Source organism: Nilaparvata lugens, chromosome 6 (assembly GCF_014356525.2).
Source record: "Nilaparvata lugens isolate BPH chromosome 6, ASM1435652v1, whole genome shotgun sequence".
Taxonomy (NCBI): domain Eukaryota; kingdom Metazoa; phylum Arthropoda; class Insecta; order Hemiptera; family Delphacidae; genus Nilaparvata; species Nilaparvata lugens.
The window spans coordinates 66,985,146-66,997,645 of NC_052509.1; the positions used below are offsets into that span (position 1 = coordinate 66,985,146).

Genomic DNA, 12,500 nt, shown 5'->3' on the forward strand with positions numbered 1-12,500 from the left:
ATAAATTTTATATATCGATCAAATGTATGGTTGAGGTATTGAATTTAGTTGGTTTAATGACTACTCTATATGCTTCCTCATCAGAGCTTAGACCTTCTGACCTATTCCAAAAGTACGTTTTTAAAACAGAGATGCTTCCCATGTTATTTAAATGGAGTCACTTTCACTCCCTAGGGAGTTTTTCTGTTTTTTAGTACCGAGAGCGAAAAAGTGACACTTTAGTATCATGTTTCAGGGAGTAAAGTAAGTACTTTTGACATTAGGTGGAGGAAAAAATAATTTTTGACATACTTGAACATTCTATTTTGATCTATGAAATTCCAATATTCTAATATTTAACTCTAACTCTAATCATTCATCTATTAATCAATGAAACTAAGAATCATGATAAAATTATGACTGGACGGAAAGCAAAAGGCCTAACCCGAAAGTGTTATACTCCCAAAATTTTCGTAAAAAGTTAACATTCCATAAGATTGGTTATATTTTCATTTTCAATAATTTGAGCCCAAACCACCCTCCTCCATGATCAATGTTTCCCCTCCCATTCTAACTCCTACAAACTCAACTAATTCCTCTTTGTCACTCTTTCTTTTTCTTTCCCTTTCTCTCTCTCTCACTCTCTCTCTCTTTCTCTATATATAATTATTTTACTTTATTAATTTTATGTTTTTTCTCTTAAATATTCATATAAATCAAAACTTTTACAATATTTCCATTTATAAATGAATACTTAGTTTAATGGATTAAATTAACGTTATGGTAGAGAGTTAGTGGGGAGGATATTTTTTAATATTCTTTCCGAAGAATGGACATTGATATGTCCAAAGCTCCGCCAATTTATGTAGATGCATAACAATATAAATTATCTATAGTTATTATATTACAAATTACTTTTTCATATCATATACAGTTCAATAATTATTTTCTGAGTCTATATTATTGTAAATTCATCTATAATTTTGCTTTATTGTAAGCTATTGTATATAAGTGTATAAGCCAGTATATATTGTAATCTACATAAATAAAGTACTCAATCAATCAATCTCTATCACCTATTTCATCTTCCCTCTATTTTATTTTATTATGAACTTCAATTTTTCATGGTATACTTTCATGATAAGTTTCACTCCACATGGATGCAAATAACAACTTTAGTTTGCTAATGTGATAATACTTTAGTTGATGTTGATGGCTCAATATGTACAATATTATTTTCTTCAATATTTGTAATTGATTAATACTGATGTGGAACTGAAAATAATTATTTATTTCTTAAGTTTCATTTAATTTTATAATGTCAATTTTTGTTGATGTTACCATAGGCAATAGCCTAGTAACAATTGTCAATAAATATCTTATCTTATCTCTCTCTCTCTCTCTCTCTTTTGACAACTTTCTCAAATGCTCCATCCATGTCTCATTTCTCCCATTGTTCCATCTCTCTTCAAGGAAAGAGTGCAGATGGAATGAGAACGGTATTCTAAGTGGAATCGGAGCTAAACTGAAAAGCCAACACATTGTTCATTACAGTTGTCTGTGAAAGAGATGCAATCGTGACAAAAAAAGGATGGAGATACTCAGTTGATAGAATAGAAAGCGATAGACATGGTCAACTGTAAGAGATAGACAGAGAAAACAGATTGTCAAGGATAGAAAAAGGAAAGAGATACTCAGTCGATAGAATAGAAAGAGATTGAGATAGTCAGCTGCAAGAGATAGACAGAGAAAATAGATTTTCAAATATATAAAATGGAAAGAGATACTAAGTCAATATAATAGAGAGAGATAGAGATAGTCAGCCACGAGAGATAGACAGAGAATACAAATTTTCAAGGATAGAGAAGGAATAGATATGGTCAGTCGATAGAATAGAAAGAGATGGAGATAGTCAGCTGCAAGAGATAGACAGAGAAAATAGATTGTCAAGGATAGAAAAGGAGAAGAGATACTCAGTGAATAGAAATAGAAAGAGATGGAGATAGACAGGCAAGAGATAGACAGAGAAAATAGATTGTCAAGGATAGAAAAGGGAAAGAGATACTCAGTGAATATAAATAGAAAGAGATGGAGATAGACAGGCAAGAGATAGATAAAGAAAACATATTGTCAAGTATAGAAAAGGGAAAGAGATACTCAGTCGATAGAAATAGAAAAAGATGGAGATAGACAGTCACAAGAGATGGACAGAGAATACAAATTTTCAAGGATAGAAAAGGAATAGATATACTCTGTCGATAGAATAGAAAGAGATAGAGATAGTCAGCTGCAAGAGATAGACAGAGAAAATAGATTGTCAAGGATAGAAAAGGGAAAGAGATACTCAGTGAATAGAAATAGAAAGAGATGGAGATAGACAGGCAAGAGATAGATAGAGAAAACATATTGTCAAGTATAGAAAAGGGAAAGAGATACTCTGTGAATAGAAATAGAAGGAGATGGAGATAGATGGAGAACACATATTGTCAAGTATAGAAATGGGAAAGAGATACTCAGTCGATAGAAATAGAAAGAGATGGAGATAGACAGAGAATACACATTGTCAAGAATAGAAAAGGAAAAGAGATACTTAGTCGATATAAATGGAAAAAGATGGAGATAGTCAGCCGTGAGAGATAGACAGAGTGAACAGATAGTCAAGGATAGAAAAGGGAAAGAGGTGCCTAGTCGATAGAAATGGAAAGAGATGGGAATAGTCAGCCGCGACAGATAGAAAAAGACAACAGATAGTGAGTTGCTAGAGGTAGATGGAGATAGAGATAGCAATTTTCTGCTTGTGCACTCTTCGGATCATCAAGCACTCAGTAGAAGTGCAGCGTATTTTTATTCAAAAAGCGTGGATTTTTCAATTTTTCTGAGCGCAGAACGCTTTCACATAGCAATAGCCTGGATGCTTCCATTGTTATCATGCGCTGACAATCTCTCATATCTTTCACGTTTACTCAAAAGAGATTCCATTCATGATTGATTGAATTACATTGATGATCACGGATTCTGAGACATTTTTAAGCAAGCCTAGTTTCCAGATGGAAATTACTTAGTTATTGCATTCATTCAAATGCTAATGAATGATTAATTCTTATTAAACGAAAATCCAAATTGAATGCTGTAAACCACGCCGATGACTTTTGCTACTGCGATTGACAACAGGGTAAACAGCTAGATAGAAATTCCCGTGAGCGCTACAATTCAAAAATTATCTGTCAGTCCGGGAATAATTTTAACTTTACTTGCCCTATTACATAGCCACCTCTAATACATACTGTATTACAGGTGGCTATGCCTATTAACATAGGTAAGGGAACTATTACTTTTCGAAAAAAATTATGGTACCCCAATTTCTATACGTTTCAAGCTCCCCTGAGTCCAAAAAAGTGGTTTTTGGGTATTGGTCTGTATGTGTGTGTGTGTGTGTGTGTGTGTGTGTGTGTGTGGTGTGTGTGTGTGTGTGTGTGTGTGTGTGTGTGTGTGTGTGTGTGTGTGTGTGTATATATATATATAAAATGCTTGGCATCTGCTGATTAAAAGTGAATTGCACTTATTCGCGGCGCGTAAATCTGTACGCACCTTTAGAGTGTATGTGCGTCTGTGTACACGATATCTCATATCCCAATTAACGGAATGACTTGAAATTTGGAACTTGAGGTCCTTACAATATAAGGATCCGACACGAACAATGTTGATCGAATGCAATTAAAGATGACGGTTAAAATGGCGAAAATGTTGTCAAATAGAGGGTTTTTCGCGGTTCTCTCGTAAACGGCTCCAACGATTTCGATCAGATTTATATCAAGAATAGTCATTGGTAAGCTCTATCAACTGCCATAAGTCCCATATCTGTGAAAACTCCATGAGCTCCGCCTCATCTATGCTAAGTATGATTGTAGATTCTCAATTATCAGGCTTCTGATACAATTTGAACAAAAAATTCCAAGTGGAGAAGATTGAGCAAGAAAATCTCTACAATTAATGTTGAGTAACATTTTCACCTGAAATTCAAAATAAGCTCGGAATTCGAGAAAATGTGATTATTCAATTGCAAACTGTTGATTCTATCAAATCATCCACTATGAAGAGATAGCAGACCTCATGTGTCTCCAGCGTTATCATCCTGTCATCAGCTAGCTCAGATTTTTGAATAGTAGACTTGAGATTCGCGTGAATACTAGCGTCAGGTGATCAATTTTCATAAAGGCGAGGAAAGTTGTGTGAGTGCGCCACACCAGATTTTTTTTTTAATAGTAGCACTCATCAAATTTCCATCTAGGCGCGTTGAAGCTTTGGGAGCAGGGATATTGTTGCAATCAAGATGAAATTGAAGAATTTCTCGATTTTTTACCACTCTATCACACTGTCACACCAACAAAACAGTACTAATAGACACTAGTTGACTGGAATAGGCTCAAGTTGACAAAAAAACTATTATATATAAAAATACTAAGGAATTGTCGAAAACCACAGATTTATTGATACTTACAAAGACCGGTTTTGGTTTTACACCATTGACAATCTCTGATAAACATGCCATTGGTCAAGGACATGAACGCCTGCCATTGGCCCAGCTGGACAGTCTTCTCCCACTTAACGGTGTCACGAAATGGCGGCTTAAGCAACAGACTCGCCATGATAACAAAATTCACTTTCAATACAAAATAAGAACCAAGAGAACAAGTAAAAGATAATAAAACAAATATGTAAATAGAAAAATGACTAATATTGTTTTATGTATGCTCACAATGTTATTATATAACTAAATTTGTAGTGTTGTATTGGTTGAAATGAATCCGGTCATTCAAACTATATTGGGAATTGTCCTTAATTACTCTTGTTATTTCTGAAGCCTCCAGAATATTAAAAGATCTGCCTTTGTTATCAACATGCAGAAACTCAACATTCTCCTCAACTGTGAACTTGAGATTATTTGTTATTAGATGTTCTGCGAAGTTACATTCCCCATTTTGTTTAATCCAATCTCTGATGTGTTCTTTAATTCCTCTTTTGAAACTTCTACCTGTCTGACCCATTATCAAGAATTACAATCACCACATTTAGGTTTGTACACCCCACTTTTATCCCAAACATCAATTTGGTTTCTACTCCAGCTAAATAGACTATATTTAAAATCGGTTTGGTCTTGAAAGCAACATGAAATCCATTCCTCTTCAATCTTATCAGATACAAGGTCTAAATAATTATGTGATTGTTATCCAAGTCTTTCCCTCACAGTTTGAGCCTACAAAGCTAGCATTTATTGAAATTTGTCTGTTGATTTTACTCAATAATCTATCCACCATACTTTCTTCATAGCCATTTGTGACTGCATCTGTTTAATTTCAGTGATCTCAATATCAAAATCAAGATAGCTCATAGGTACTGTTAGTGCTCTATAGACCATGCTATTGGAAGTTGCAAGTTTGTGAAAAATAGGATGACAAGAATGAAGAGGAATGATAGCATCAGTATGATAATAGCAGTAGCCTACTCGCCTACTAGTATGAATTCTGCGGCTCTTGTATTCAGATTTAGTTTATCAGAGATTGACAATGGTGTAACAACCAGATACAGTATTTCTAAGTATCAATAAATCTGTGGTTTTTGACCATTTCTTAGTATTTCTATTATTTAATAAATTAATTATTACCAAAATATCAACTTCTCAACTACACAAGAAGTGAAAATCTATTATATACTAGCCGTCAGGCTTGCTTCGCTCGCCATATCCGTTTAGCCAGGGGGCTCCGCCCCCTGGACCCCCGACTGGATCGTCCAAGAATGAAGGCTTCGCTCGCCTGAATTTTTCATTTGAGAATTTTTATCATATGTTAGGACGATCCAGTCGGGGGTCCAGACTAAACGTCTAGCTAAACGGATATGGCGAGCGAAGCGAGCCTGACGGCTAGTAATATAATATTCCCAGGAATAGCTCTGATTGAAGTAGCAGTGCCCAATAAATTTTTCCGCGATAAATGCATTTCAATCTTCAACTTGGTGCCAACCTAACAAAATTATTAATTTAGTTGCCAGTTAACAACTGTTTTGAAGAGGTAATCTCTCTAGATTATAGTTCTAGTCTATATTAACATAATTATGGTATGGACATGTTTCAATTATAATTAAGAGAATAAGAAGTATATACATGCTAAAAGACAAACTTAAAACCCTTCAAAACCACCCTTAGAGTTGAAATATTGCCAAAAGATTCCTTAGTGCGCCTCTAAAGGGCCAACTGAACATACCTACCAAATTTGAACGTTTTTGGTCCGGTAGATTTTTAGTTCTGCGAGTGAGTGAGTGAGTGAGTGAGTCAGTCAGTGAGTGAGTGCCATATCGCTTCTATATATATATATATATATATATATATATATATATATATATTATATATATATATATATATATATATATATATATATATAGATCATGTTTTGTATCTTTTGGTGTTGTATGATCCTTGAGAAGGGGAAAACAAAACATCCCAAAGAGATATAAACCTGGAGAAGGAGAGAACAATACATTCTACAGAGATAGTGATACGTATTCTACACTCTCTGAGAAGGCTGCATCAGTGTAAGTCGCGAGAGCATTTCCAATTTCATTTTCGCCAGCACTTCTACCCACACATTTCACACGTTTACTGCAATGCAGTACGGACTACCGACTCCAAATTGAAAATAATCGTGCCAGCGAGCCAGCAGGTTGTGCATATCTTGAGTGAAATACTGGCCAAACAATGAATGTGGCCGGAAAAGTGTGTGAAAAGTGTGTGAAAAGTGTGGAAAAATGTGGTGGATGTGTGAAGGCAAGTGGAGAAAATTGGCATTTCAAACCCCAGAAAGGAGCTCGAGTTTTCTCATGAAAGTCTTTTTTGTAATCAACTCGTTGAAATGCATCATACAGTGGGTTGAATAATTAAGGACTGAAAATTTTGTGAAGTGAACAACTACAAGACTTAACCTATTTCAGATTATGTGTAACCTTATCTAAATTTGGGAGAGGAATAGCACAAGGTTACCTTATTCTTCTCTCCCTATCATTTTGATGATGTACTTATTGTATGAATCAATAAAAGCTTAAACATGAGCTCGGTTTCTTTCACGAAGGCCTGTCGAATTTCAACCGCCCTGAAGATTTCCGCTACTGCAAATATTGTTGACAAAAGGGTGAACAGCTAGAAAGCTATGACACCTGCTACCCAAAAATCATCTGTTAGATTCATCTGTTTGAGAACATTAAGGGCCGGATTCCGAGAGTCCCGGAGCTCGGGATTTAGCTAAGTTCTAGACTTTAAACAGCTGGAGTCAGAAAACTAGCTTTCCAAAACGGGGCGTAGTCGCAGTTTTTATAACAGTAGTCGCAGTTTTTATTTTCTCATTTCTATAATTGGAAACGTTTTTCCTTGACGAAATTAAACACTACTTCTAGATAATTTAAAATAGCTGAATCTTTACACTATTTACTCTTCATTTAATTTTGTGTTTAATTTTTTAGTTTTAGGAGATTTGATCCAAACGTGACTTTAACAATGACTACGACTACGCCCCGTTTCGGAAAGCTAATTTTCTTACTCCAGCTGTTTAAAGTCTAGAACTTAGCTGAATCCCGAGCTCGGAAATCGGCCCTAACTGATACATTGAATGGGACCTCTTAGGCTAGGCGAACACCAGTTAGTCAAGACGAGACAAGAGATGATCAGACACGTTTAGTCACAATACTTCACATAGTTGCTTATGAAGACACATCTAATTGCAATGACTAATCGGTGTGTGTTGCTTCATAAGCAACTATGTGAAGTATTGTGATTAAACGTGTCTGATCATCTCTTGTCTTGTCTTGACTAACTGGTGCTCGCCTAGCCTAAGAGGTTCCATTCAATTTGTGACTAATCGTGACTAGTCTTGTCTTGACTAACTGGTGCTCGCCTAGCCTAAGAGGTTCCATTCAATTTGTGACTAATCGTGACTAGTCTTGTCTTGACTAACTGGTGTTCGTCTAGCCTTATAGAGTAGGTCTTGCTAAAATACACAATGTTTCGCAGCTGATGAATTTTAGTATGAGAAGAAATTGATAGAATTACAGATGGAAATAAATAATTGAAAGTTGTATCAATTCAAATGCTAATATTAATGAATAATTTATCTTTATGAAACGAAAACCACAATTAAATTATGTAAATCACCCCGAAGACTTCTGCTAGGTACTGCAAATATCGACAACAGATTTACAGCGTTTTATACTAATTATTGATTGATTTCTTGAGCTTAAAAAAATCACAGATTGAGTCGAATCTAATGATTTGTCTCACAGCTTGATATTCAAGTTTGGGCTCTATAGCATAACTAGCCGTCAGGCTCGCTTCGCTCGCCATATCCGTCTAGCCAGGGGGCTCCGCCCCCTGGACCCCCGACTGGATCGTCCAGGAGTGAGATCAGCACTTTCCATTTGAGCATTTTTATCATATGTTAGGACAATCCAGTCGGGGGTCCAGACTAAACGTCTGGCTAAACGGATATGGCGAGCGAAGCGAGCCTGACGGCTAGTAATCTAATATTCCCAGGATTGAAGTAGCAGTGCCCGATCAATTTTTCCGCGACAAATGCATTTAACTTGGTGCCAACCTAACAAAGTCAACTAAACTTAATGCCAACCTGACAAAATTATTAATTTAGTTCCCAGTTAACAACTGTTTCGAAGAGGTACTCTATCTAGATTATAGTTCTATAGTAACATATGATATGGAAATTTCAATTATAATTAAGAGATTGTGAGAAGAAGAATATACATGCTAAAAGACGAACTTTAAACCCTTAAAAATAACCCTTAGAGTTAAAATATTGCCAAAAGATTTCTTAGTGCGCCTCTAAAGGGCCAACTGAACATACCTACCAAATTTGAACGTTTTTGGCCCGGTAGATTTTTAGTTCTGCGAGTGAGTGAGTGAGTGAGAGAGTGAGTGAGTCAGTCAGTCAGTCAGTGAGTGAGTGCCATTTCGCTTTTATATATATAGATATACAATGAATACTTTTGAGGAATTTTGAAGCATCAAAGCTTGGAAAAGTTGAGAATAGAAGATAATGAGAGAGGATAATACAGTTGTTGAGATGAAATCATGTAAGCCACTAATAAGGATTCTCATGAGCATGGCAAGAACGTTCCAGTGTGGGTGCAAACAAGTCAGAAGAAATTTTCCTTCTTTGATGTAAGAAATTAATTGTGTGTGTGAGAAAATCACGAGTACAAAGAAAAAAACATTGAATAAGGAGCGTCTAGCAAGGCACAAATAAAAGAGATAAGCAGTGGTGCAAAAAATAACCCGAGAAGAAAAACTTTAAAGAGGGAAAAAGTACTTCTCTATCACAATAATCAAATTATTCACAATTGCATGGCGGATTCATTCCCTTCAGAACAACTTGAATAATAACTTTTCTCAATGAGAAAAAGAGTGAATCTTTCCAAGAAAATAATATTCTAGTTGCTCTTGAAAATCCCTGTTTATTTCCAAGGAGCTCCCGTGGGCGGTCAATCGATTTAATACATTAACAAGACTTTGAGACACTTTTCGTTGTAAAATCGATTTTATATTCAGGATTCTGAAATGGACACAAAGCACAACTGAAGCATGAAGATATCTAATTATTATAAATTGGAATTTATTCATAGTATCGATCTACTAGGGCCGGTTTCCGAGCTCGGGATTTAGCTAAGTTCTAGACTTTAAACAGCTGGAGTCAGAAAATTGGCTTCCCGAAACGGGGCGTAGTCGCAGACTACGTTTAAATCAAATTTCGAAAAACTAGAAAATTGAACACAAAATAAAATAAACAGAGAATGGTGTAAAGTTTGAGCAATTTCGAATTATTTGGGAATGTTTCATTTCGTCAAGGAAAAACGTTTCCAATATTATAGAAATGAGAAAATAAAGATTATCTTAAGAGCTGCGACTACGCCCCGTTCTGGAAAGCCAATTTTGTTACTCCAGCTGTTAAAAGTCTAGAACTTAGATAAATCCCGAACTCGGAAACCGACCCTCAATTTGTTGTAAAAGTGATTTTACTTTCCTTGCCCTATTACCATAGGTAAGGAAAGTATTGCTTTCCAAAAAAATTAAGGTACCCCAATTTCTGAATTTCTATACGTTTCAAGGTCCCCTGAGTCCAAAAAACTGGTTTTTGGGTATTGGTCTGTATGTGTGTGTGTGTGTGTGTGTGTGTGTGTGTGTGTGTGTGTGTGTGTGTGTGTGTGTGTGTGTGTGTGTGTGTGTGTATGTATGAGTGTATGTGCGTCTGTGTACACGATATCTCATCTCCCAATCAACGGAATGACTTGAAATTTGGAACTGAAGGTCCTTACACTATAAGGATCCGACACGAACAATTTCGATCAAATGCAATTCAAGATGGCGGCTAGAATGGCGAAAATGTTGTCAAAAACAGGGTTTTCGTGATTTTGTCGGAAACGGCTCCAACGATTTTGATCAAATCCATACCTAAAATAGTCATTGATAAGCTCTATCAATTGCCACAAGTCCCATATCTGTAAAAATTTCAGGAGCTCCGCCCCATCAATGCAGATAGATTCCCAATTATCAGGCTTCAGATACAATTGAAACAAAAAAAATTAAGTGGAGTAGATTGAGCATGAAAATCTCTAAAATTAATGTTCAGCAACATTTTCACCCAAAATTAAAAATAAGCTCGAAATTCGAGAAAATGTGACTATCCAATTGCAAACTGTAAGCAACTGTTGATTCTATTAAATGATTCACTATGAAGAGATAGCAGACCTCGTGTGTCTCCAGCGTTATTGCCCTGTCACCAGCTGGCTGAAATCTTTGAATAGTAGACTTGAGATACGCGGGAACACTAGCGTCAGGTGATCAATTTTCATAACGGCATGGAAAGTTGTGTGAGTGCGCCACACCAGATTTTTATGTTTAGGAATTCAAAAATAAATATCTCACACAACTATCTTGACTATCGACTATTAGACCATTCGACTATCGACTTTTCGACATATCGACTACTTGACTCCAATGACTAGTTAAAGTTGAACAAAAAGTTTTAACCCCTTCCTAAGGAATCTGAATGCAGCAAGCTTGCAGTATTTTCTTGCTGTAACCAATGTCGCCCAAATGCCACAACTGCAATGTTATGCGCCACCTATCTCTTTTTTATTTCTCTTTCTATCTCTCTTCTCATCCATCTAGTTTCTCACTCGCCACTGTTTTTATCTCACTTTTTCGCACCTGAACTTTCAACAATTCAAGGCAAAGCTGTGGCAACTTACTTATCGTGTGGTGACGATATTCATGTATATATATATTGTTCTATATATGTATATATTCATGTATCTTTATATCTAATCTTGTATCTATATATCTATTCATGTATCTATCAGCTCCAACACCTGCTAACACTTCCTCTTCTGCAGTTAGCTCCTTTCTTGCTTCAAATGAATAATACATTGGCGGAAAACTGAAACCAAACTTGGATCGATACCTTATTTATTTATTTATTTATTTTACAATATCTCTTTGGAGACAACAGGTCGAAACCCACAACTGCCTCCTTAACTCAAATCATAATAATGTCAAATTACTATAAATTATAATATTATGAAAATTCTCATGCATAATTAATTATAAAAATAAACTATAATATTAAAATAATAATAAAGTAATTAAACTATTATACTATTGAACTAATTAAATCAAGTGATGATGCAAATTAATGATGCTGATGAGTGCATAAGTATCAAATTATATAATTAAACCATCATATAAAAGTAATAATTACCTTGGAATGAAGAGTCGATAACAACGTCACTGGAGGCTGCATAACCTTCAGTTAGGTCCACGTTATGAAGCAGTGAAGAAAGATAGGAGAACAGTGTGGCCGATTGCAGAGCAGTGGCTTTAGAGGATAGCTGAGGATATAGAGGATATTATCTTGTTTCTTGTAAAGTTAAACAGCCTATAGTGAGGTCCACGTTATAATGGTAGTGTAGAAAGATAGGAGAGCAACGTTGCCGATCCTCTGTCTTGTCAATGCCTTCTATAGACGGTATCTGTTACAGGTTTATTGATGTGATATTAGCTGTTTATTCTCGATTAAAATAATCAATTCTACTTTATTGAGCAAGAATAATATTATTTCTCAATTATTTCATAATGAATTTTCATAATTGAGATAAATTATTTTGTTAATCGATTATTGATTCTACATTGTTAAAATACGATTTGGAAACAGAGCAAAGTGTAACAAATAAATGGGATGATGGGCGATCGACGCCTTCACCATATGTAACAAATAAAAGAATAAAGAGAAATGACCAGTCTAACGAAAAGATTATAAGTGTTTTGTTATGTGTTATTTCATCATCTATATATGTTCTTCACATTAATGTGATTTATTCAAATAATCAATTCGTTACTAGGCCTACTGATCGATTGTATTCTTCTTAGTGGTTAGTGCCTCTACTCGATGTTTGGTAAAGCACACTAGCAA

The 12,500-nt window shown here is 35.4% G+C and overlaps 1 long non-coding RNA gene across 1 annotated transcript in view; it reads left to right on the plus strand.

The window, feature by feature from the left end:
• LOC120352095 overlaps positions 1–12,490 on the plus strand; it is a 16,279-nt gene extending 3,789 nt beyond the window's left edge. The window contains exons 2-3 of the long non-coding RNA XR_005571701.1: positions 1,643–1,645; positions 12,250–12,490. This is a non-coding gene — a long non-coding RNA (uncharacterized LOC120352095). The remainder of the gene's footprint in view (positions 1–1,642; positions 1,646–12,249) is intronic.
• The last annotated feature ends 10 nt before the right edge of the window (positions 12,491–12,500 follow it).